Source organism: Elephas maximus, chromosome 6, assembly GCF_024166365.1.
Source record: "Elephas maximus indicus isolate mEleMax1 chromosome 6, mEleMax1 primary haplotype, whole genome shotgun sequence".
Classification (NCBI taxonomy): domain Eukaryota; kingdom Metazoa; phylum Chordata; class Mammalia; order Proboscidea; family Elephantidae; genus Elephas; species Elephas maximus.
The window spans coordinates 117,265,969-117,287,963 of NC_064824.1; the positions used below are offsets into that span (position 1 = coordinate 117,265,969).

At 41.5% G+C, this 21,995-nt stretch overlaps 1 protein-coding gene across 1 annotated transcript in view; it reads left to right on the forward strand.

Annotated features, from left to right (window-relative positions):
- STK36 (serine/threonine kinase 36) overlaps positions 1-21,985 on the forward strand; it is a 58,313-nt gene extending 36,328 nt beyond the window's left edge. The window contains exon 28 of the transcript XR_007517964.1: positions 21,905-21,985. The gene's annotated coding sequence lies outside the window, so the exon portion shown is untranslated. The remainder of the gene's footprint in view (positions 1-21,904) is intronic.
- Positions 21,986-21,995: the final 10 nt, after the last annotated feature.

Below are 21,995 nucleotides of genomic sequence, written 5' to 3' on the forward strand. Positions count from 1 at the left end.
TCAGGACTTATATATAGCTTTAAAAGAACCAAGTAACAGCACTGGTGGTGTGGTGGTTAAACCCTTGACTGCTAACCAAAATGTCAGTGGTTTGAACCCATCAGCAGCTCCACTGGAGAAAGATGTGACAGTCAGCTTCTGTAAAGATTTATAGCCTTGGGAACCCTATGGGGTGGTTCTGCTCCGTCCTCTAGGGTCACTGTGAGTTGGAATTGACTCCATGGTGACGGCAGCAGGTTTGGTTTTCAACTTCCAAAGGAACTTTTTTTTCTGAAACTGTCCTTACTTAAAAAATAAAGGGGGGGGGCAGGTTGCATATCCATCCTGCTTCCCAGATTTTATTATGGTGTATCATCTCAAGTGTAAAAACCAAATCAGGTTGCCAAACATGGAATAATTTGGGAATACCGATTTCAGGGAAGTGATTAAGTTAACCTCCCAGACCCAGAAGGCTCCTGTCTTTCCTTACTTAACATATTGCTGTTAGAGTGAAGCTTGTTCCATGTTGGGATATTCGGAATTCAGAAGAACAGAATAGTTAAGTGTAACTGGAATGTTTTTTGGGACCACCACATTTTTCAAGGGATAATTGGATACCTAAACCAAACCCATTGTTGTTGAGTCAGTTCTAACTCCTAGTGACCCTATAGGACAGAGCAGTACTGTCCCATGGTGTTTCCAAAGAGTGGCTGGTGGATTCGAACTGCTAACCTTTTGGTTAGCAGCCGAGCTCTTTACTACTGTGCCACCAGGGCCCCATATTGGATAAACCTTTGCATAAAAATCTGTTTCTTTTAGTTAGGTGTGTCATTCAATAAGATAATTAAAGGCTGTTTTATCAAATCAAGCCATGAATTGTTTATTCCAATTACAGTTAACCTCATTTCTTTTTATAAGATGTTTAGCATTTTTTACCTCCTCTTAACACAACAAAAAACTTGTGATGAAAAGTTTGAGTTGTCAGCTTTAAAATGTGCAGACAATACATGGTTTTAAAAATTCTTTTGGGGGTACATGGGTAAAGTGGTTTGAAGATTATGTTCCAGGAAAGCCATAGAAGATAATTAGCAGCAAAATAACATCAGATTTGTGTTTGAGAGAGGTTACTGTAGCTTCATTGTGCAAGTTTAGTAAGAAGGATTTTAGACTGCTGGTAGCGAACCAATAAGAAAACTGTTACAGTGGTCCAGGCTAGAGATGATGAGAGCTTTATGGTCATTGCAGTGGGAATGGAGAGGGTTTAGAGAAATGTTAAAAATACTAAGATTCTGAATGCTTCAAAGGTCAGCGGAGCAAGGGCGGGGGTTTGGGGACTATGGCTTAAGGGGACTTCTAAGTCAATTGGCAAAATAATACTATTATGAAAACTTTGAAATGTGGCATCTGGGGTCTTAAATGCTAACAAGTGGCCATTTAAGATGCATCAATTGGTCTCAACCCACCTGGAGCAAAGGAGAACGAAGAACACCAAGGTCACACGATAACTATGAGCCCAAGAGACAGAAAGGGCCACAGGAACCAGAGACTTACATCATCCTGAGACCAGAAGAACTAGATGGTGCCCAGCCACAACCGATGACTGCCCTGACAGGGAGCACAACAGAGAACCCCTGAGGGAGCAGGAGATCAGTGGGATGCAGACCCCAAATTCTCATAAAAAGACCAGACTTAATGGTCTGACTGAGACTAGAGGAATCCTGGTAGTCATGGTCCCCAAACCTTCTGTTGGCCCGGGACAGGAACCATTCCCGAAGACAACTCATCAGACATGGAAGGGACTGGACAATGGGTAGGAGAAAGATGCTGATGAAAAGTGAGCTACTTGTATCAGGTGGACACTTGAGACTGTGTTGGCATCTCCTATCTGGAGGGGAGATGGGAGGGTAGAGAGGGTTAGAAACTGGCAAAATTGTCACGAAAGGAGAGACTGGAAGGGCTGACTCATTAGGGGGAGAGTAAGTGGGAGTATGGAGTGAGGTGTATGTAAGCTTATATGTGACAGACTGACTTGATTTGTAAACTTTCACTTAAAGCACAATAAAAATTATTAAAAAAAAAAAATTAAGATTGGCAAAAACCTAGTGGCAAAGTAGATGTAGGGGGAGTGGGCCGAGGAGCAGTCTGGAATGAGCCCAGGTTTCTGACTTCAGTGACCAGGTGGGTGGTGATGCTGGAAGAGAGGAACTATCAGGAGGGGCAACTTTAAAGGAAAAGATTAAGGAGTTATGTTTTGACCATGCCAAGTTGAGGTCCCTACAGCATGTCCAGGAGGTCATTTTGCCAGTCTGGAGCTCACCGCAGAGGTCTGAGTGGTGATAGAAAGTCCGGTATATAGGAGGTGAAGTCATGGGATAGAAGAGGTTGCTCTGGGAGAGCGTGTGGTAATAATCTAGCTGCCATTTATTGGGTGCTTACTATGTACCAGGCAAAGTGAGAAGACCGAGCCCAGCAGACACCAGAATTGAAGGGATGGGGAGAAGAAAAGAGGTGGAAGAAGGGGGCTGAGAATACCTAACCACATACAAAACTGTGTTTGTGAAAATATGGAGTTGGATTTAGCTTCTCTGCTAGAGTCTTTCTACGGCCTTGGGGATGTCTGAGCATAGGGTTCTTGGATTTTTGCGTGGAATCAGGTGTTTTGGTCTGTCAGTGAAATGCAGAGACAGGGTTTTTCTTTAATGCCCTGGACTTTCCAGCCTCTCTCTTGGCAGAACTGGGAAGTCAGATCTGGCATTTTGAAACAAATATTGACAGTGCTAATATCTCTTAGGCCTTGAAATACAAAAGACCTATTACGGAGTCCTTCCTGGACAGGCAGTGCTGCTCTAGACCAGGGATTTTCAGACTTTTGGTCTCAGGACCTCTTGATGTATTTCAAAAGCGTTTTGGCATCCTCAATAAATTTTTAATGTGGTATATATATATCTTGATATTTGCGATGTTAGAAATTGAATTATTAATTCATTTAGCAATAGTAAACCTATTACAAGTTAACATAGGTAGCATTTTTTTTTGCCAACTTTTATTCATTTTCCAACATAAATGAAGCCTAGAACCTGGCACATTATAAGTATCTCACTTTCGAAATTTCAGTAGATATTCTTGTCCATCACGTATACATAGGTAACCATCTGATACATAATTTTCTTGACATCTAAGCTCAGCATTCAGATTTTATTGCCTCTATTTCACAATAACTACAACAAAACTCATAATATCCTCACATTCTCATTGTCATATGACTGTAAATGTTCAGAACTATGCTTCCAAATATTTGGGTGGAATAAACAGAAATAACGCACACTTAGAGCTCTCTTGCAGCTAAAAGATACTGAAAACTGAGTTAAATATAATTCAGTAGCAATCTTAAAAGTAATTAATATCAGGTATTGGTTATTTCCACATGAACTTTTTTTTTTTATTAACTTTTATTGAGCTTCAAGTAAACGTTTACAAATCAAGTCAGTCTGTCACATACAAGTTTATATACATCTTACTCCGTACTCCCACTTGCTCTCCCCCTAATGAGTCAGCCCTTCCAGTCTCTCCTTTCGTGACAATTTTGCCCGCTTCCAACTCTCTCTATCCTCCCATCCCCCCTCCAGACAGGAGATGCCAACACAGTCTCAAGTGTCCACCTGATATGATTAGCTCACTCTTCATCAGCATGTCTTTCCTACCCACTGTCCAGTCCCTTTCATGTCTGATGAGTTGTCTTCGGGGATGGTTCCTGTCCTGTGCCAAGAGAAGGTTTGGGGACCATGACCTCCGGGATTCCTCTAGTCTCAGTCAGACCATTAAGTCTGGTCTTTTTGTGAGAATTTGGGGTCTGCATCCCACTGATCTCCTGCTCCCTCAGGGGTTCTCTGTTGTGCTCCCTGTCAGGGCAGTCATCGATTGTGGCCAGGCACCAACTAGTTCTTCTGGTCTCAGGATGATGTAGGTCTCTGGTTCATGTGGCCCTTTCTGTCTCTTGCACTCTTAGTTGTCGTGTGACCTTGGTGTTCTTCGTTCTCCTTTGCTCCAGGTGGGTTGAGACCAATTGATGCATCTTAGATGGCCGCTTGTTAGCATTTAAGACCCCAGACGCCACATTTCAAAGTGGGATGCAGAATGTTTTCATAATAGAATTATTTTGCCAATTGACGTAGAAGTCCCCTTAAACCATGGTTCCCAAACCCCCGCCCTTGCTCCACTGACTGACCTTTGAAGCATTCATTTTAACCCGGAAACTTCTTTGCTTTTGGTCCAGTCCAATTGAGCTGACCTTCCATGTATTGAGTGTTGTCCTTCCCTTCACCTAAAGCAGTTCTTATCTACTAATTAATCAGTAAAAAACCCTCTCCCTCCCTCCCTTCCTCCCCCCCCTCATAACCACAAAAGTATGTGTTCTTCTCAGTTTATACTATTTCTCAAGATCTTATAATAGTGGTCTTATACAATATTTGTCCTTTTGCCTCTGACTCATTTCACTCAGCATAATGCCTTCCAGGTTCCTGCATGTTATGAAATGTTTCACAGATTCGTCACTGTTCTTTATCGATGCGTAGTATTCCATTGTGTGAATATACCACAATTTATTTACCCATTCCTCCGTTGATGGACACCTTGGTTACTTCCAGCTTTTTTGCTATTGTAAACAGAGCTGCAATAAACATGGGTGTGCATATATCTGTTTGTGTGAAGGCTCTTGTTTCTCTAGGGTATATTCCGAGGAGTGGGATTTCTGGGTTGTATGGTAGTTCTATTTCTAACTGTTTAAGATAACGCCAGATAGATTTCCAAAGTGGTTGTACCATTTTACATTTCCACCAGCAGAGTATAAGAGTTCCAATCTCTCTGCAGCCTCTCCAACATTTATTATTTTGTGTTTTTTGGATTAATGCCAGCCTTGTTGGAGTGAGATGGAATCTCATCATAGTTTTAATTTGCATTTCTCTAATGGCTAATGATCGAGAGCATTTTCTCATGTATCTGTTAGCTGCCTGAATATCTTCTTTAGTGAAGTGTGTGTTCATATCCTTTGCCCACTTCTTGATTGGGTTGTTTGTCTTTTTGTGGTTGAGTTTTGACAGAATCACGTAGATTTTAGAGATCAGGCGCTGGTCGGAGATGTCGTAGCTGAAAATTCTTTCCCAATCTGTAGGTGGTCTTTTTACTCTTTTGGTGAAGTCTTTAGATGAGCATAGGTGTTTGATTTTTAGGAGCTCCCATTGATTTTTAGGAGCTCCCAGTTATCTGGTTTCTCTTCGTCATTTTTGGTAATGTTTTGTATTCTGTTTATGCCTTGTATTAGGGCTCCTAAGGTTGTCCCTATTTTTTCTTCCATGATCTTTATCGTTTTAGTCTTTATGTTTAGGTCTTTGATCCACTTGGAGTTAGTTTTTGTGCTTGGTGTGAGGTATGGGTCCTGTTTCATTTTTTTTGCAAATGGATATCCAGTTATGCCAGCACCATTTGTTAAAAAGACTATCTTTTCCCCAATTAACTGACACTGGGCCTTTGTCAAATATCAGCTGCTCATATGTGGATGGATTTATATCTGGGCTCTCCATAGGTAGCATTTTTAAAATGAAAAATGCTGTTGTTTCAAAAATTAGTGAGAAGTTGGAATTGTTTTTGCAAATTTTTTAATGCCTGGCTTAGTAGAAGACAGCTAGATTTTCATATCTATTTCTGCATTCAGTCTGTTGTGATATATTGTTCTGGCTGAAATATGAAAAAGAAAAAAATCCAGCATCACCCAGGTATTTAATTGAAAAGGGAGGAGTAATTCAATAGCCTTTTCAGATAATTGTGGGTTTTCTTCTTTGGTACTACACAGAATTTACCAAGGAATGGTTTTGTAAAGGTTAATTGCGATGTGGAATTGGAAATGGCATCAGTGAACTTTTCATACCCTGTTACATTAAAATCCAGTGGCCTATCTGGCACTTTGAATGGATCTTTTACCCCTGTGTGATTCTGTAGCATTATGTGTTAGATATTTGGAAAATACTGGTTCACTGAGTTATGCAGATCTTCCAAATGTTGACACATTTTATTATACAGTATCAAAAATCGTGTAGTATCACCATGATCTCCTTAGAAAAGTATTGGGAAACTCTCAAATTCATGGTGGCAGATACAGGTTTTTCAGAAATCTAATTTTGTCTTGGGATATCAAATTTCATCACTGGTGATAAATACTGTCAGTTGTTTTCCTGGAAATGACAGGCTTACTTGGTTTCATTTCCAAGAAATTGTCTGCCAAATACCAAAGTCTGGATAACCGAATAAATATGGTGTCATTTAGTCATCTCTTGCTGCTGTAACAGAAATATCACAAGTGAACGGCTTCATCAAACAAGTTTATTCCCTCACAGTTTAGTAGGCTAGGAGTCCAAATTCAGGGGATCAGCTCCAGGGGAGGTTTTCTCTGTCGGCTCTGGAGGAAGGCCCTTGTCATCAATCTTCCCCTGGACTAAGAGCTTCTCTTCCCAGGAACCCCTGGTCCAAAGGACATGCCCTGCTGCTGGTGCTTCTTTCTTGGTGTTATGATGTCCCACCTCTCTGTTTACTTCCCTTTCCTTTTATCCATCATGTTTTTTAAGCAGCAGAAGTATTTCATGTGTTACTTCTCATTCTGTCATCAAGAACATTCTTAAGTAAAACAGCATTTTTTTCCACTGCATGGTGAAGTGCATGGTGGTGAACAATATAACGACTACTAAAATAACTTGGTTCCATTTTCTTGATTCATGGTAAGGGGCCAGCAGTTTTTCACACCATCAGTGCAAAGGTTAGCACAGTAAAAAAGGCAAGTAACATCTTAGTTCTGTTATGAAAATAGTTTTGACCTACAGGAAGGGTCTCAGGGTCCTCTTGGGGTCTGTGGACCATACTTTGAGGACCGTTGCTGCAGAGCTCACACCTGAGGAAGAGGAAAGAGGTTTCTTCTTGAAGTTCATAACAGTCCCGGAGTCAGGTGAGCTAGTCACCTAATTATCTTAAACCTTCAGCTGGTTTCACTTCTCAGTAATTTGTAGGTTTACCTTCCTTGGCTCTAGTTGCTGTAACCTGTATCTTTTCCTCAGGTTTGCTAACTCGTTTTTACATTACATAACTGTCTTTCACAAGAGCTACTTGGGACTTCACTTAACTTGTGATGTGGCATTAGCAGCCTTTTCTCAGTCGGGCTTTAAGGAGTTGATTACTCCTCCAGCTTTCTTTAAGGATACATAGTTTGGGATTTCGTTCGTAAGAGAAATTGGGCCTGGTTCCTATACTCCCCATTCTGTTTGGTTCCAGATAAGTTGGTTCTATCTTCTAATACAACTGTTGAGCAATTGAAGTAATCTATCAGAGATCTTGTGAGTTGTAGACTCTGAACCATTTCTGATGCCCTGAGTTCACCCCTGGGGACTGAGGAAACACCAAGATGAAGGGGGAAAAGGAAACTGCAGATTCCTAGAGCCACACAGTCTGCTCTAATATAGGAGAGTGATTTAATCAGTGGGTAATGAATAATTGCTTTCTGTAGAAGTAGATACCTTGTCCAAGTTGGTCTGGGCCTGGTCCCTGGAGACTTGATGGTTTGAGACAACAGCAATAGATTTTCTACGCTAGGCTGCTAATCGCTCACTCTCGGTTAAAGAGGAAACATGAAGCAGAATTCCCTTAGGCTCCAAGAAGATTGGAGACCAGCGTGGGATAGGCAGTTTCTGAATACTGTATAAAGATGACAAAGCAGGATGTTCAGATTCCTGAGACTGAGGGCTTTAGAAGTGGAGGTTTTGGAGTTATGGTGGGAGGAAATGCAAACATACGTAAGCCTAAAATTAAAAATTAAGGCCAGGCTATGGGATCCTTCAGTCTAAGCTAAAAAATCTAGACTTTATTTATTGACTTACATGAGAATCATCTCGCTTGCTAAAAATACAGTTTCCTGGTCCCACCCTAGAACTACTGAATCCCCTCTGAGTCTGTACCCCAGGTTATTCTCATGCAGGTGGTCGGTGGACCGCTGTGATATTTAGTGAAGGCTCCAGGATGATTTTTGAAAAGAGAGTGACCTGATAAAACAATATTTGAACAAAATGAATCTGGAAGTGGCCTGCAGGATGGGATTAGGAAGGCCAGACCCTGGAGACACAAACTTCAATCTTGACGCTGTTGCAGTAATTCATGTTGCAATAACTCATATCTGGATTGGGGGTGGAAATAATAAAAGGAGGGAGACTTTGATGAAGAAGTTCTCTGAAGTTTTATGAGTAGCTTGGCTTTGGGGGATGAGGGAAGTAAGTCAGAAGTGACTTAAGTTTTCCTCTTAGGTAATTGGGTAGATGGAGGGAGGTACAGATCTGCCGAGGTCAGGGTGGAGTCATACCACAAAGAGTGTTGGGAGTTTCTGTGTTGCATGAACATCTGTCCCAGGGTCTTAGCCCTTTCTGCCCTTTGTTGAAGTCTTCTTTGTGCAGTTGCAGCTCATTTCCTGCCCCTGAGTCTAAAAGATTAATCGACGCAAATGAGGAATGTGATTGGTCCTTTCTCGTCTCACCCTGAGACTTCCGCGTAGCTCATAGCTGGGTCTGATAATTAGTGACCTGTCTGTATTAAAGGATTTTAGAAAGGATAAAAGCTTCACGTTGTAGCCCTCCCCTACCCTAGCATGACTTTACCAAAATCCGACATTCCCATCTGATTCCAAGGGAGTTAAAAGATAACATGTTCCCTCCTTGAATAACAGTGGTTATAGAAACCCTTGAGCTTCCACAGTACTCCCTTGTCTCCTAGCCCTAAAGTCCTTATCTCAGCCTGTTTCTCAGCTTGCACTGACAGCAACTGCTTTCTCAGTTGAGGGCAGGACCAGGACTTGTGTTTGGTTGGGCATTGAGGTTTTCACATAGAATCAGCATTTCTACCCTAAATATTGGAGTCTCTCCTCCACCCCGTGATGTGTTGATGGGCTACGAGAAAGTGCTTTTAAATTTCGTCTGCAAGGCTCAGGTATTTGTCTTCTCATACCACGCCTCTTAAGCCAGAACTTGCCAGTTCCTTTGCTTTATTATTCATTCATAGTCTCTCTCCTATACATATGTACATGCATATATATATATATACACACACACACACATATATACTTGTTGTTAGGTGTGGTCGAGTTGGTTCCGATTCATAGCGACCTTATGTGAGTGAAACACTGCCTGGTCCTGCTCCATCCTCACAATCATTGCTATATTTGAGCCCATTGTTGCAGCCACTGTGTCAGTCCATCTCCTGAGGGTCTTCCTCTTTTTCATTGACCCTTGACTTTACCAAGCATGATGTTCTTCTCTAGGGATTGGTCCGTTTCGATAATATGTCCAAAGTAAGTAAGACGAAGCCTGCCATCCTCGCTTCTAAGGAGCATTCTGGCTATACTTCTTCTAAGACAGATTTGTTCATTCTTCCGGCAGTTCATATATGTATATTATTGTTGTGTGGCATCGAGTCCATTCCAATTCATAACAACCCCACGTGACAGAGTAGAACTGCCCCCATAGAATTTTCTTGACTGTAATCTCTACGGAAGCAGTTGCTAGGTCTTTCTTCCGAAGTGCCGCTCGGTAGGTTCGAACACCAGCTAAGCGCTTAACGGTTGCACCACTGAAGCTCATTCACTCGCTCACTCTGTATGTGCATGTTGTATTTGTTTTTGAAATGTTTGAGAGTAAGTTGCTGACATAATGGCCCTTTTACATCTGAATACTTTCTAAAATCTTCCTAAATGTTTCCTAAAACAAGGATGTTCTCATATGTTGCTACAGTATAATGATCAGAATCAGGAAGCTAACATTGATATAATACTGTAAAAATGGCATGGGGGCAGGGTCTGACCTCCTCTAACATCACCAGGGGGAAGGACAATCAAGATCAACAGCCCAAGGCTGATTCCTATGAGGTGGAGGTTAGACATGCCTCCTCTCTCTGCCCTCTTTACCAATTCTGACACCAACCTTCCTTCCCACGGCACTCTCTACTTCTCTGCTGGGTTGGACAATTCATTGCAACGGCCACACAGAATTCACAAACCATACTCACAGTTTTGGTGTTTACTAGGAAAGTAACAGTTACAATTCAGATTCAGGAGCACTCAGGGATACAGTTCTTCCATCAGGACAGCCTCTTCCAGCTGTGTTCGCAGGCAAGCTTCTCCCTGGCCCTAGGCCTATGCCCAAAGGCACTCAGCTTTCTCTCTCTGTGGGCCGGAAAGACCACTGCACTGTCTCCTGCTGCTGGGTCTCTGCTGCCAGGTCTCTTCTGCCACCGCTTCTCCCCGTCTTCAGCGTTACAGCTGGCTTGTTCTCTTGGTCTCCTGCTTCCAGGAGCCTCTCAGCACAGGGATCCCAGGTCCAAAGGATGTGCTGGCTCCTGACTGTTCTTCCTTGGTGATGGTGAGATCTTCTCTTTCCTGCCTCTGAGGTGGCTTGTTTCAAGCCCAGTGGATGGCAAAACTGACCAGTTCGTTTGGTGGGCCACAGTTACCCTATCACATAGTCCCACCCAATCACTTGGCCACACACTAAGTAATCAATCACAAGGCAGATACCATATACTATTATCTAATCTACAGGCCTATTCAAATATTGTCAATTGTCCCATTGTTGTCCTTTATCTGGCCCAGGACCCAATCCAGGTTTTGTTTGTTTGTTTTAAATCTTCTGTAATCTGGAAGAGTTCCTCAGTCTTTCTTTGTCTTTTATAAGCTTGACACTTTTTTTTTTTAATAATTTTTACTGTGCTTTAAGTGAAAGTTTACAAATCAAGTCAGTCTCTCACATATAAACTTACATACACCTTACTACATACTCCCATTTACTCTCCCACTAATGAGTCAGCCCGCTCCCTCCTTCCAGTCTTTCCTTTCGTGACCATTTTGCCAGTTTCTAACCCTCTCTACCCTCCCATCTCGCCTCCGGACAGGAGACGCCAACACAGTCTCAAGTGTCCACCTGATACAAGTAGCTCACTCCTCATCAGCATCTCTCTCCAACCCATTGTCCAGTCCATTCCATGTCTGATGAGTTGTCTTCGGGAATGGTTCCTGTCCTAGGCCAACAGAAGGTTTGGGGACCATGACCGCCGGGATTCTTCTAGTCTCAGGAGCTTGACACTTTTGAAGAGTATAGACTAACTCTTCTCTAGAATGATTTTTCCTTTTGTAATTAATATCTCATGAGGAGATACTTTAAGACAACGTAATTATCCTATTTTTCAGTCTTTTACCCATGAATTTTAGCATCAGCTGGTGAGCCTGGCCTGAAGCCATTATTACTGTGGTGCCTCCCAATGGTGATTTTCTACATTCATTAGTTGGAATCCTGAGTTGTCCCTTCTCCCAGTTTGTTTATTCATTCATTCATTTATATCAGTGTGGACTCGTGGATTTTTATTTTATTTAATCTGATACTGTCATTTATTTTGCTGTTCAAATTGTCCCAGATTTGATCAGAGGGATCCTGTTTAATTTATATACCATACATACATACCATATAATTGATTCATCTGCTATAAAAGTATAGTTCAATGCCTTTTAGTACATTTGTACAGCTGTGTAACCATCACCACAATAAACTTTTAGAACACTTGCATCACACCAGAAGGTTCCCTTGTGCCTGTTGCAGTCATTCCTTGTTCCTACTCCGCGTCTTGGGCAACCACTCATCTACTTTCTGTCTCTATAATTTTGCCTTTTCTAGAATTTTTTTTCAATAATTTTTATTGAGCTTTAAGTGAACGTTTACAAATCAAGTCAGTCTGTCACATGTAAGCCTATATATACCTTACTCCATACTCCCACTTTCTCTCCCCCTAATGAGTCAGCCCTTCCAGTCTCTCCTTTCGTGACAATTTTGCCAGTTTCTAACCCTCTCTATCCTCCTATCTCCCCTCCAGACAGGAGATGCCAACACAGTCTCAAGTGTTTACCTGATACAAGTAGCTCACTCTTCATCACCATCTCTCTGCAACCCATTGTCCAGTCCCTTCCATGTCTGATGAGTTGTCTTCGGGAATGGTTCCTGTCCTGGGCCAACAGAAGGTTTGGGGACCATGACTGCCAGGATTCCTCTAGTCTCAGTCAGACCATTAAGTCTGGTCTTTTTATGAGAATTTGGGGTCTGCATCCCACTGATCTCCTGCTCCCTCAGGGGTTCTCTGTTTTGCTCCCTGTCAGGGCAGTCATCGGTTGTGGCCGGGCACCATCTAGTTCTTCTGGTCTCAGGATGATGTAAGTCTCTGATTCCTGTGGCCCTTTCTGTCTCTTGGGCTCATAGTTATTGTGTGACCTTGGTGTTCATCATTCTCCTTTGATCCTTTGATCCAGGTGGGTTGAGACCAACTGATGCATCTTAGATGGCCGCTTGTTAGCATTTAAGACCCCAGATGCCACATTTCAAAGTGGGACGCAGAATGTTTTCATAATAGTATTATTTTGCCAATTGACTTAGAAGTCCCCTTAAGCCATAGTCCCCAAACCCCGCCCTTGCTCCGCTGACCTTTGAAGCATTCAGTTTATCCCGAAACTTCTTTGCTTTTGGTCCAGTCCAGTTGAGCTGACCTTCCCTGTATTGAATATTGTCCTTCCCTTCACCTAAAGTAGTTCTTATCTACTAACTAATCAGTAAATAACCCTCTCCCACCCTCCCTCCCTCCCCCCCTCATAACCACAAAAGTATATGTTCTTCTCAGTTTATACTATTCTTTTCTAGAAATTTTGTAAAAATGAAATCATATAATATATAGTCTCTTGTATCTGGCTTCTTTCATTTAGCATAATGTTTTTGAGGTTAATCCCTGTTGTTACACGTATCAGCAGTTCAATTCTTTTTTATTGTTGAGTGACATTCATTTAATGGATGTGTAATCCTTTACCAGTTGACAGACATTTGGCTTGTTTCCAGACTTTGCTATTATACTTGTCTTCATAGCAGCATTAGCCTAAGTCTTTGTGTGGACATAGGTTTTCATTTCACTTAAGTAGATACCTAGGAGTGGAATGGCTGGTTCATTATATATTAAGCCATTTAAGAAATTGTTTGTTTTTTAAAGTGGCTACAACATTTTACATTTCTACCAGCAGTATTTGAAACTTCTAATTTCTCTACATAATCACCAAAACTTAGTATTATCAATGTATTTGATTATAGCCATTCTAGTGGCATAGTGGAGTCCTGGTGGCACAATGGTTAAGAAATTGGCTGCTAACTGAAAGGTTGGCAGTTTTGAATCCACCAGCTGATCCTTAGAAACCCTGTGGGGGCAGTTCTACTCTGTCCTATAGGGTCACTGTGAGTCGGAATCGACAACAGTGGCGGGAGTGGGTATGTAGTAATATCTTGCTGGGGTTTCAATTTTTGTTTCACTAATGACTAATAATACTGAGCATCTTTTCATGTATTTATTAGCCATTTATACATTTTCCTCCTAAATATGTATTCAGATATTTTGCCTGTTTTTAAAATTGAATTGCTTTTCTTCTTATCATTGATTTATAGGAGTTCTTTGTATACTCCGGATGAAAGGCCTTTATCAGTTATATGATTTGCAAATATTTTCTCCCAGTTTGTGGGTTTTCGTTTTCATTATCTTAACAATGCCTAAATTATTAATTGTGGTAAAGTCCAATTAATCAAATTTTATTTTATGGATTATGCTTTTGGGATCATATCTCATAAATCTTTGCTTAACTCAAGGTCCTAAAGCTTTCTTCTGTGTTTTCTTCTAGATGATTATAGTTTTAGTTCTTGTGCTTAGGTCTCTGATCCATTTTGAGTTAATTTTTGGGTATGGTATGAGGTAAGGGTCTAAGTTTATTTTTTTGCATGTGGACATCCCGTTGTTCCAGCATTATTTGTTTAGAAGACTGCCTTTTCTCTCATTGAATTGCCTGGACAACTTTGTTGAAAATCAGTTGACCATAAATACAAGGTTTTATTTCTGGACTGCATTGTGTTCCGTTGATCTGTAGGTCTATCCTCATGCCAATACGTGATTGCTATAGCTTTATACTAAGTTTTGAAATCAGGTAGTGTAAACCCTCCAACTTTATTTATTTATTTTTCTTTCAGAATTGTTTTGGCTGTTCTAGGTACTTTAGATTTTCATATAAATTTAGGGATCAGTTTGTCAATTTCTACAGAAAAACCTGCTGGGATTTTTTTTTTTTTTAATTGTGCTTTAAGTGAAAGTTTACAAATCAAGTCAGTCTCTCATACAAAGATTTATATACTCCTAGTTGTTCTCCCCCTAATAAGACAGCACACTCCTTTCCTCCACTTTATATTTTCGTGTCCGTCCGGCCAGCTTCGGACCCCTTCTGCCCTCTCATCTCCCATCCAGACAGGAGCTGCCCACATAGTCTCATGTGTCTACTTGATCCAAGAATTTCATTCTTCATCAGTATCATTATCTATCCCATAAAGTCCAGTCCAATTCCTGTCTGAAGAATTGGATTTGGGAATGGTTCCTGTCTTGGGCTAACAGAAGGTCTGGAGACCATGGCCTCCGGGGTCCTTCTAGTCTCAGTCAAACCATTAAGTCTGGTCTTTTTATGAGAATTTGGGGCCTTCATCCCTCTGCTCTCCTGCTCCCTCAGGGGTTCTCTGTTGTGTTCCCTGTCAGGGCAGTTGTCGGTTATAGCCAGGCACCATCTAGTTCTTCTTGTCTCAGGCTGATGTAGTCTCTGGTCTGTGTGGTCTTTTCTGTCTCTTGGGCTCATAATTACCTTGAGTCTTTGGTGTTCTTCATGCTCCTTTGGTCCAGGTGGGTTGAGACAATTGATGAATCTTAGATGGCTGCTTGTTAGCATTTAAGACCGGAGACACCACTCTCCAAAGTGGGATGCAGAATGTTTTCTTAATAGATTTTATTATGCCAATTAGATGTCTCCTGAAACCATGGTCCCCAAACCCCCGCCCCTGGTACGCTGGCCTTCGAATCATTCAGTTTATTCAGGAAACTTCCTTCGTTTTGGTTTAGTCCAATTGTGCTGACCTCTCCTGTATTGTGTGTTGTCTTTCCCTTCACCTAAAATAGTTCTTATCTACTACCTAATTAGTGAAAACCCCCTCCCTCCCGCCCTCCCCACTGACGTAACCGTCAAAGAATATTTTCTTCTCTGTTTAAACTATTGTTCAGGTTTTTATAATAGTGGTCTCATACAATATTTGTCTTTTGCAACTGACTAATTTCACTCACCTGCTGGGCTTTTGACAAGGATTGTATTTATAGATCTATTTGGGGACACTTACTATCTTAACAGTATTGACTCTTCTAATTCAGGAACATGTTATATCTCTCCATTCATTTAGATTTTCTTTAATTCCTCTCAGCAGTATTTTATAGTTTTCAATGTACAGATCTTATTCTTCTTCAGTTAAATTTATTCGTAAATACTTTATTCTTTTTTGATGCTATTATGAATGGAATTGTTTATTTCATATTTTACTTGCTTGTTACTAGCATATAGAAATAAAATTTATTTTTGTTTATTGATTTTGTATCTTGTAACTTTACTAAACTTGCTTATTAGTTCTAGCAGGTTTTTTGTAGATGCCTTAGGATTTTCTATGTATAAGGTCGTGTCTTTTGTAAACAAATAGTTTTACTTCTTCCTTTCCAGCTTTTATGCCTTTAACTTCTTTTTCTTGCCTTCTTGCACTGGTTAGAATTTCCAGTATAGTGTTGAATAGAAATGGAGGGAGTGAGTAGACATCTTTGTTGTGTTCCCAGTCTTAGAGGGAAAGCATCAAGTCTTTCACCATTAAGTGTGATGTTAGATGTTTCTGTGACGTTGTGACCGTGTCTGTCATTTTTGAACACTTCCTGGCAGTACAGGATGTTCCAGGCTCACCTTCTGCTTTCCCTGCTCCAGCCCTGGAACCAACCATTTTTCAAAGAGCTCTGCTTCCATTTATTGAAGAGTAATATTTTTTTTAATATTTAGACACCAGGTCCTGGGCACTAGATGAGGAACAATCACTTTTTAACTCTCTTCACCCAGTGTTTTCAGAAATCCCTACCATCTAGTTATAAAAACCATAAGATGACCTAGAAGCAAGGAAACAAAAGGAGGCTTTGGTTACCTCATACCTTCTTCTGGTATGTTCCAAAGCATTTTCAATTGTTCTTTAATTCAGTCACACCTGCATCTGAAGAATTTAGTTACTGGTAATATAATGAATTTCACAAAACTCTCCAAATAGCAAGACAACTATGCCTTTTATAAAAGAGCATCACTCACCCTCCAAACCTGGAATAGAACCCACTCCCACTGATCGCCTTTCATCCGAACAATAGATAGGCCTATAAAGTGAACAGTAACACCAGTGAGGAATGTGTTCCTCAGAACAATCAACCAGAGGAGACCAAAAGGGCAGCATTTGCCCAAAAACAAAGTTCAGAAGGCAGAAAGAGATAGGAAAGATGGGCAAATGGAAATGGCGACCCCAGAGAGGAAGGGGGTAGAGTGCTGTCACATTGAGGGGATTGCAACTAATGTCACGAGACAAAATGTGTATAAATTGTTGAATGGGAAACTAATTTGCTCTGTAAACTTATAAACCTCAATAAAATGTTCAGAAAAGAAGAGCATTGCCTGTACTAGCTGAAATTTTCTGCTGGAGTTATTGTCGCCTGCTCCTTGTGTTTTGGTTTTTTCTCCTTGTTGCAGCCTGCAGAAGGGCTGAGGGGGAGTTTATAGATTATTTTGTATCAGGAAGACTGTGAGTGATGACTACCACACATTTACTGTGAGCCAGAGCTGTGCTTTACCTGAATATTGTAATTTGATTTCACAACCACCCTGTAGGGAGTGTAGTACCGATACTATACTGATACATACAGCGTGGCTGGGAGGAGGAGTAGTACCCTGGAGACTCCTGGAAGCTTCTTCACCTAAGGAATTCAGCCTTTTTTTTTTTTTAAGATCAAACAATACAGACGCCTATGAAGTAAACTGGAAAAGTATCCCATTCCCCTCCCCTCCCTAGTCCTCCATCTCACCCCTCCCCTCAAGATAGCCACCATTAAGTTTTGGTGTATATTCATCAGGATCTTTGTGCACAACCATATTCAGTTGTCTTGAAGTTTCAAGAGACTTTTCTTCCCAAGAACTCGCTCCTCAAATGCTCTGTCCTCAGCTAATCTTTAATTTCTTCTTAGCTCAGCATTTTTGTTTGGACCTTGATTGAGGAACTCAACCACAGAAACAGAGTTGCTTTCTTCTAAACTTGAACTCTGCTGGCTGAAGCTTAGTGTTTGTACCTCCTGCTTAATGCTTAAGCCCTCCTATTCCCCAAGGATGCTGTGTAGGAGCAAGAAATGTATGAGGTTAATAGTGTTGTAAAATAGATTATTCAAAATATTGTTTTCTAGGTGAGGTCATTTTATTGGTTCCTAAAATAAGTTCCTTGCAAGCCGCTGATTAGAAAGTTAGCTGATGGTAGATCCTTTGGACTTAGAGTAAATTAATAACTTTGCCTGTCTTTAAGCAGTGTATATATGTGACTGAGGAATATGTGTAGACTGAATGAAAATAGTGGAATTTGTGGTAAAACATTAATCTTTCTAATTTGGATTTAAGTTGGGTGTTTTTGAAACAAAGTTTCCATTAGTAGCTTATGTGGCCTTCTACAAATACAAATAAATATTCTCCCTGTTCTTTCCTTTGAATATCTCATTATAAAATATTTCCTGGGATATGGAGCAGCTTGTCTTTAGGATCCTAAAGGCACACACAGATACACAAAATGTCTTAGGCTGGGTTCTCTAGAGAAGCAAAACCAGTGAAGTGCAAATATATATATATAGTGCATATACATATAGAGAGAGAGAGATCGATTGGCTGATTTATCTCAAGGAAATGGCTCACGTGGTTGTAGAGGTTGGCAAGCCCCAAGTCCATGGGTCAGGTGTCAGGGTGGAGGCTTCTCCTGACTCACGTGGCTATATGTGCTACAGGTCCGATGGCAGGCTGCTAGCTACCTCATTGGCTGCAGAGGCTGATGAATCTAGATGGGCAGGTAAGATGGCAGGCTGCTGTCTCACAGGCTGTGGAGGTCGATGAATCCCAGGATCTGTGGGCAGTATGGCAGGCCACTGGCTCAAGTCCCAGGAACTGAAGGTCAGAGGATGATGAGCCTGATATAGGATCCAGAGTGAGCGAAAGCCAGTGAGCTTTGCCAGAACATCCATATATATTGGATGCCACACCCTTGAGGAAACTCCCCTTACAACTGATTAGATGATCACATCAGATCACATCGTGGAGGTAATTATATTATGTCACAAAATGGGGGATAACTACATCATTACATAACTGCCAAATTACATTATTACATACCTGCTAGACTACATCATTACATAACTGCCAAACCACTGAGAATCATGTCCCAGCCAAGTTGACGTACAACCTTAACCATCACACAAAGTGTTAGCACTGTGCACTTAGTGATTTGAAGGGAGGCTGGGAGAAGGGTTTCTTGAGCGCAGAGAGTACCATGGGAAGCAGGTTTGATAACCTCGCTGATAAACTGTTAAGTGCATGTCATCTGTGGAGTCTGATGCCAGGCATTATCCTCCTATCTGGACTTTGACTTTATGGCTGAACTCACTATTTTCAGTGAGTTAGATTTTGAAACTATTTTCTCTCTTCCTCCACTTCTCAGATTTTGGACCTTCTAAAGCATTTTCAAGTTTGTCACTCAGCATTCCTGTAGGGTGATGGGATCATTCCCATGGTACTTCAGTGGCAGTACTCTTAAGGTTGGAGACAAATTCGTCTTGTCAGATCCTCTACAAGAGCAGGAAGTAAGCAGTATCACTCACAACACTATCATATACAAATGCTCCAACCTAGTTTCATTGTTCTTGGTTACAAGGAAACAATGGTTGCTAAAAGCAACTTTCTTCTTTATGCTTACAGAAATTCCTGATGAAATCAAAACCCCTATGATGGGGAAGCAGAGGCCTACATGGAACATTCAGGCAACCTGGTCTGTCCTGAGGTGTTGGGCATTGGGTACCCTTGGATACTAGGGAGAATGGGATTGGCCATGGTGTTGGCGAGAAGGCAGTGGTGTGCTCATGGGTATTTAACCCAAAAAGAGGCTCAGTATAGACAATGGAAGAGTGTTTCCAGCCTGGCATTTGTCTTGTACCTAAAGGAAGGAATAATTGAGGGGACAAGGACAAAGTGTGTTTCGTTTCTATTTCAGAGGCAGTGAAACAGGCAATGATTAAGCACTGGGATGCTAACTGAAAGACTGGCAGTTGAAGTCCACCTGGAGGCACCTAGGTAGAAAGGCCTGGCAATCTACTTCCAAAAAACCGGCCATTGAAAACCCTATGGAGCGCAGTTCTACTCTGGCACATGAGTTGGGATGAGTTGGTTGCCATCAGTTGGAATTGACTTGAAGGCAACTGGTTTTTTGGTGGAGTCAGACCTACTTTAATCTAGGCACCACTGCTCACTGGTTGTTTAGTTATAGATAAATTGCTTTTCTAAGTCTCAGGTTAATCATTAGTGTATTAAATTTTAGTATATTAAATTTTTAAGATGATTAAATGAAATAACAGGTAAAGTGCCTAGCATGGTACCTAGTACTCATTGGTACCCAATAAATTTCTTTCCCCTTCATTTGTTGCACCATTTCAGTTTTATTCATCCAACAGAATATTTATTGAGCACTTACTATACCAGACACTGTACTGGGGACATCAGATGGAGGAAGACGTGCTCCCTGCTCCCAGTTAGATGACTTAGTCCATTATTAAATCTCAGTGTAATACAAACAATGATGGTGGCATGCACAGAGGTGAGGGATCCTATTCAAACTAGAGAGTCAGTGATGTTTGAGTGGATATTCTAAACCCCATAACGGAGAAGGGGAGCTCTGGTGGCACAGTGGTTGAGAGCTACAGCTGCTAAGCAAAAGGCCAGCAGTTTGAATCCACCATCTGCTTCTTGGAAACCCTATGGGCCAGTCCTACTCTGTCCTATATAGGGTTGGTATGAGTCAGAATTGACTTTATGGCAGTGGGTTTGGTTTATTAATTTTTTTGGTTTAAAGAAGAAGGAAAGGGCTCCAGGGATCACACTTGTAAAGGCTTGAAGGTCTGAGACAGGTGATGCACATGAGGAGCCACAAGTGGGGTATTTTTCAGAGGATATCATCCTGGATTTTCATTTCCTTAGTCCCTTTTCCCCGTCAATTTGATGTCTGATGTATTGCATTGGTGGGGCAGGATGTGGATTTCTAAAAGAGCACTAAGTGAGTTGGGATTGTGAATCTGTTGAATGTGTACACACATGCACAGGCACACACGGTCTTGTAAAATCATTGGCAGGATTGAACTCTTCCTTCGTGTATTCTCTACCATGAATGCACAGACTGTAATTGTTGCCTGTACAGCATTTCCATAGTTTGGCCTTGTGTCCATATTGTGGCACCTGAATTTGAGGACACTGATATCAAAATCTAGTTTTGGCATTTATGCTGCTTTTAACCCACTATCATTCTGAATATTGGCAGTGAAGAGTTGTACGTTTTTGTACTCTCCTTGAGAAAGAATCCGTGCAGTTCAGCTTTTCAAGAAAAAGGGACGACATGGTGTGGTTTCTGAGGCTCTTTGTTGGTGGTATTCCTTCCTATAGCTGTAGACTGGAATATTGGATCTTCCTCAGCCGTTATTCTCTTACCAAAATACAAGTTTGTGTTTTAAATGCAAGTTTACAAAAAAAAAAAAAAATTCTCTGCTTATTCTTCCCTCAAGCCACTCTGAAAATACTTGATGAGGATGTCAGAATTCAATTCAGAATTATCTCATATGAATGACTTCCTACAGAAAGGTTTTGTTTTTTTCTCCCTGGGCGTTGTCATGAAAGCAGGCCCACCCTCCCCTGCAGTTGTAAAAACTGGAGAATGTTTTGTGAATTTGACTTAGAAAATAAGTGACCATGCTGAACAGACTGTTTGAGACCCAGAACTATAAGGCCGGTTCAGAGGTTTTGCCTTAGAGGAAACATTGCATAAGAAAAAACACAGGAGATGGACTCCCTCCCTGAGGTCAGCCCAAACTGAAGCTTGGCATTTGGAGTAAATAAATCTCTCCTCTTCTCCCTCTTGCCTCTCTACTCCCTGAACTCTCCTGTCCCGCTCACTCTGGCTATTGGAAACAGTCCCTTTAAGTAGAGTGATGTTGGTGTCTAATTCCATTTTGTTTCTTCTTTTTCCCACTAACACATGGGGTGGAATTTAAGTGTATGTAATTGACAGGACTCTTGAAGAGATGAAGTTACTGTCTCAGCTTCTCAGCTCTAGAATGAACTTTAGGGGCTGGCAGGTGAATTCTCTGCCCATATCTAAACTTGTCACACTTAATCAGGAGGAGTGGCACCAAGCAGAGGCAGTTGGGAGGTGGTCAGAGAGCAGTAGACATAAAATGTGCTTCTTAAAGGATCTTTGACCTTTCAGAATTGATCGGTGAGGAGGAAGATATTGGCTGGTGTCTCTGATAGTCCCAGGCTTGCCTTACTCCTAGCCATACAGGGGTGAGGGTAAGGCAGAAAGGTGTCCTTTTCTTTGAAGAGAGAGAAAAGCGAGATTTCTGAGTGAGAGAATGGGGACAGGTGAGCAGCTCACAGCAGTGGAGCCTTAAAGTCCCAGTCTTTGATGAAGCCAGCTTTGATAGCATGAGAAAAGCAGGAAGACCACTGAAAACTCCCCAGAAATCTAGTGTTCTTCTCCAGAGCTCCAAACGATGACCAAGACTGATTGTCCAAGAAATGCTGACGTGGGACTCTATTGCTGACCTGAGGACCACTGTAGCATATCGTCTGTCCTGACACTGTAACGTTCCCAATTGTTTCTCCCCCCATCAGGCTGACAGATTTGAAGGATGCAGCTGCTACTACTGGAGGGGTGTGGCACCTTACCTGAGCTGGGCCATGAGACCGTGTGGCTATGATGTGG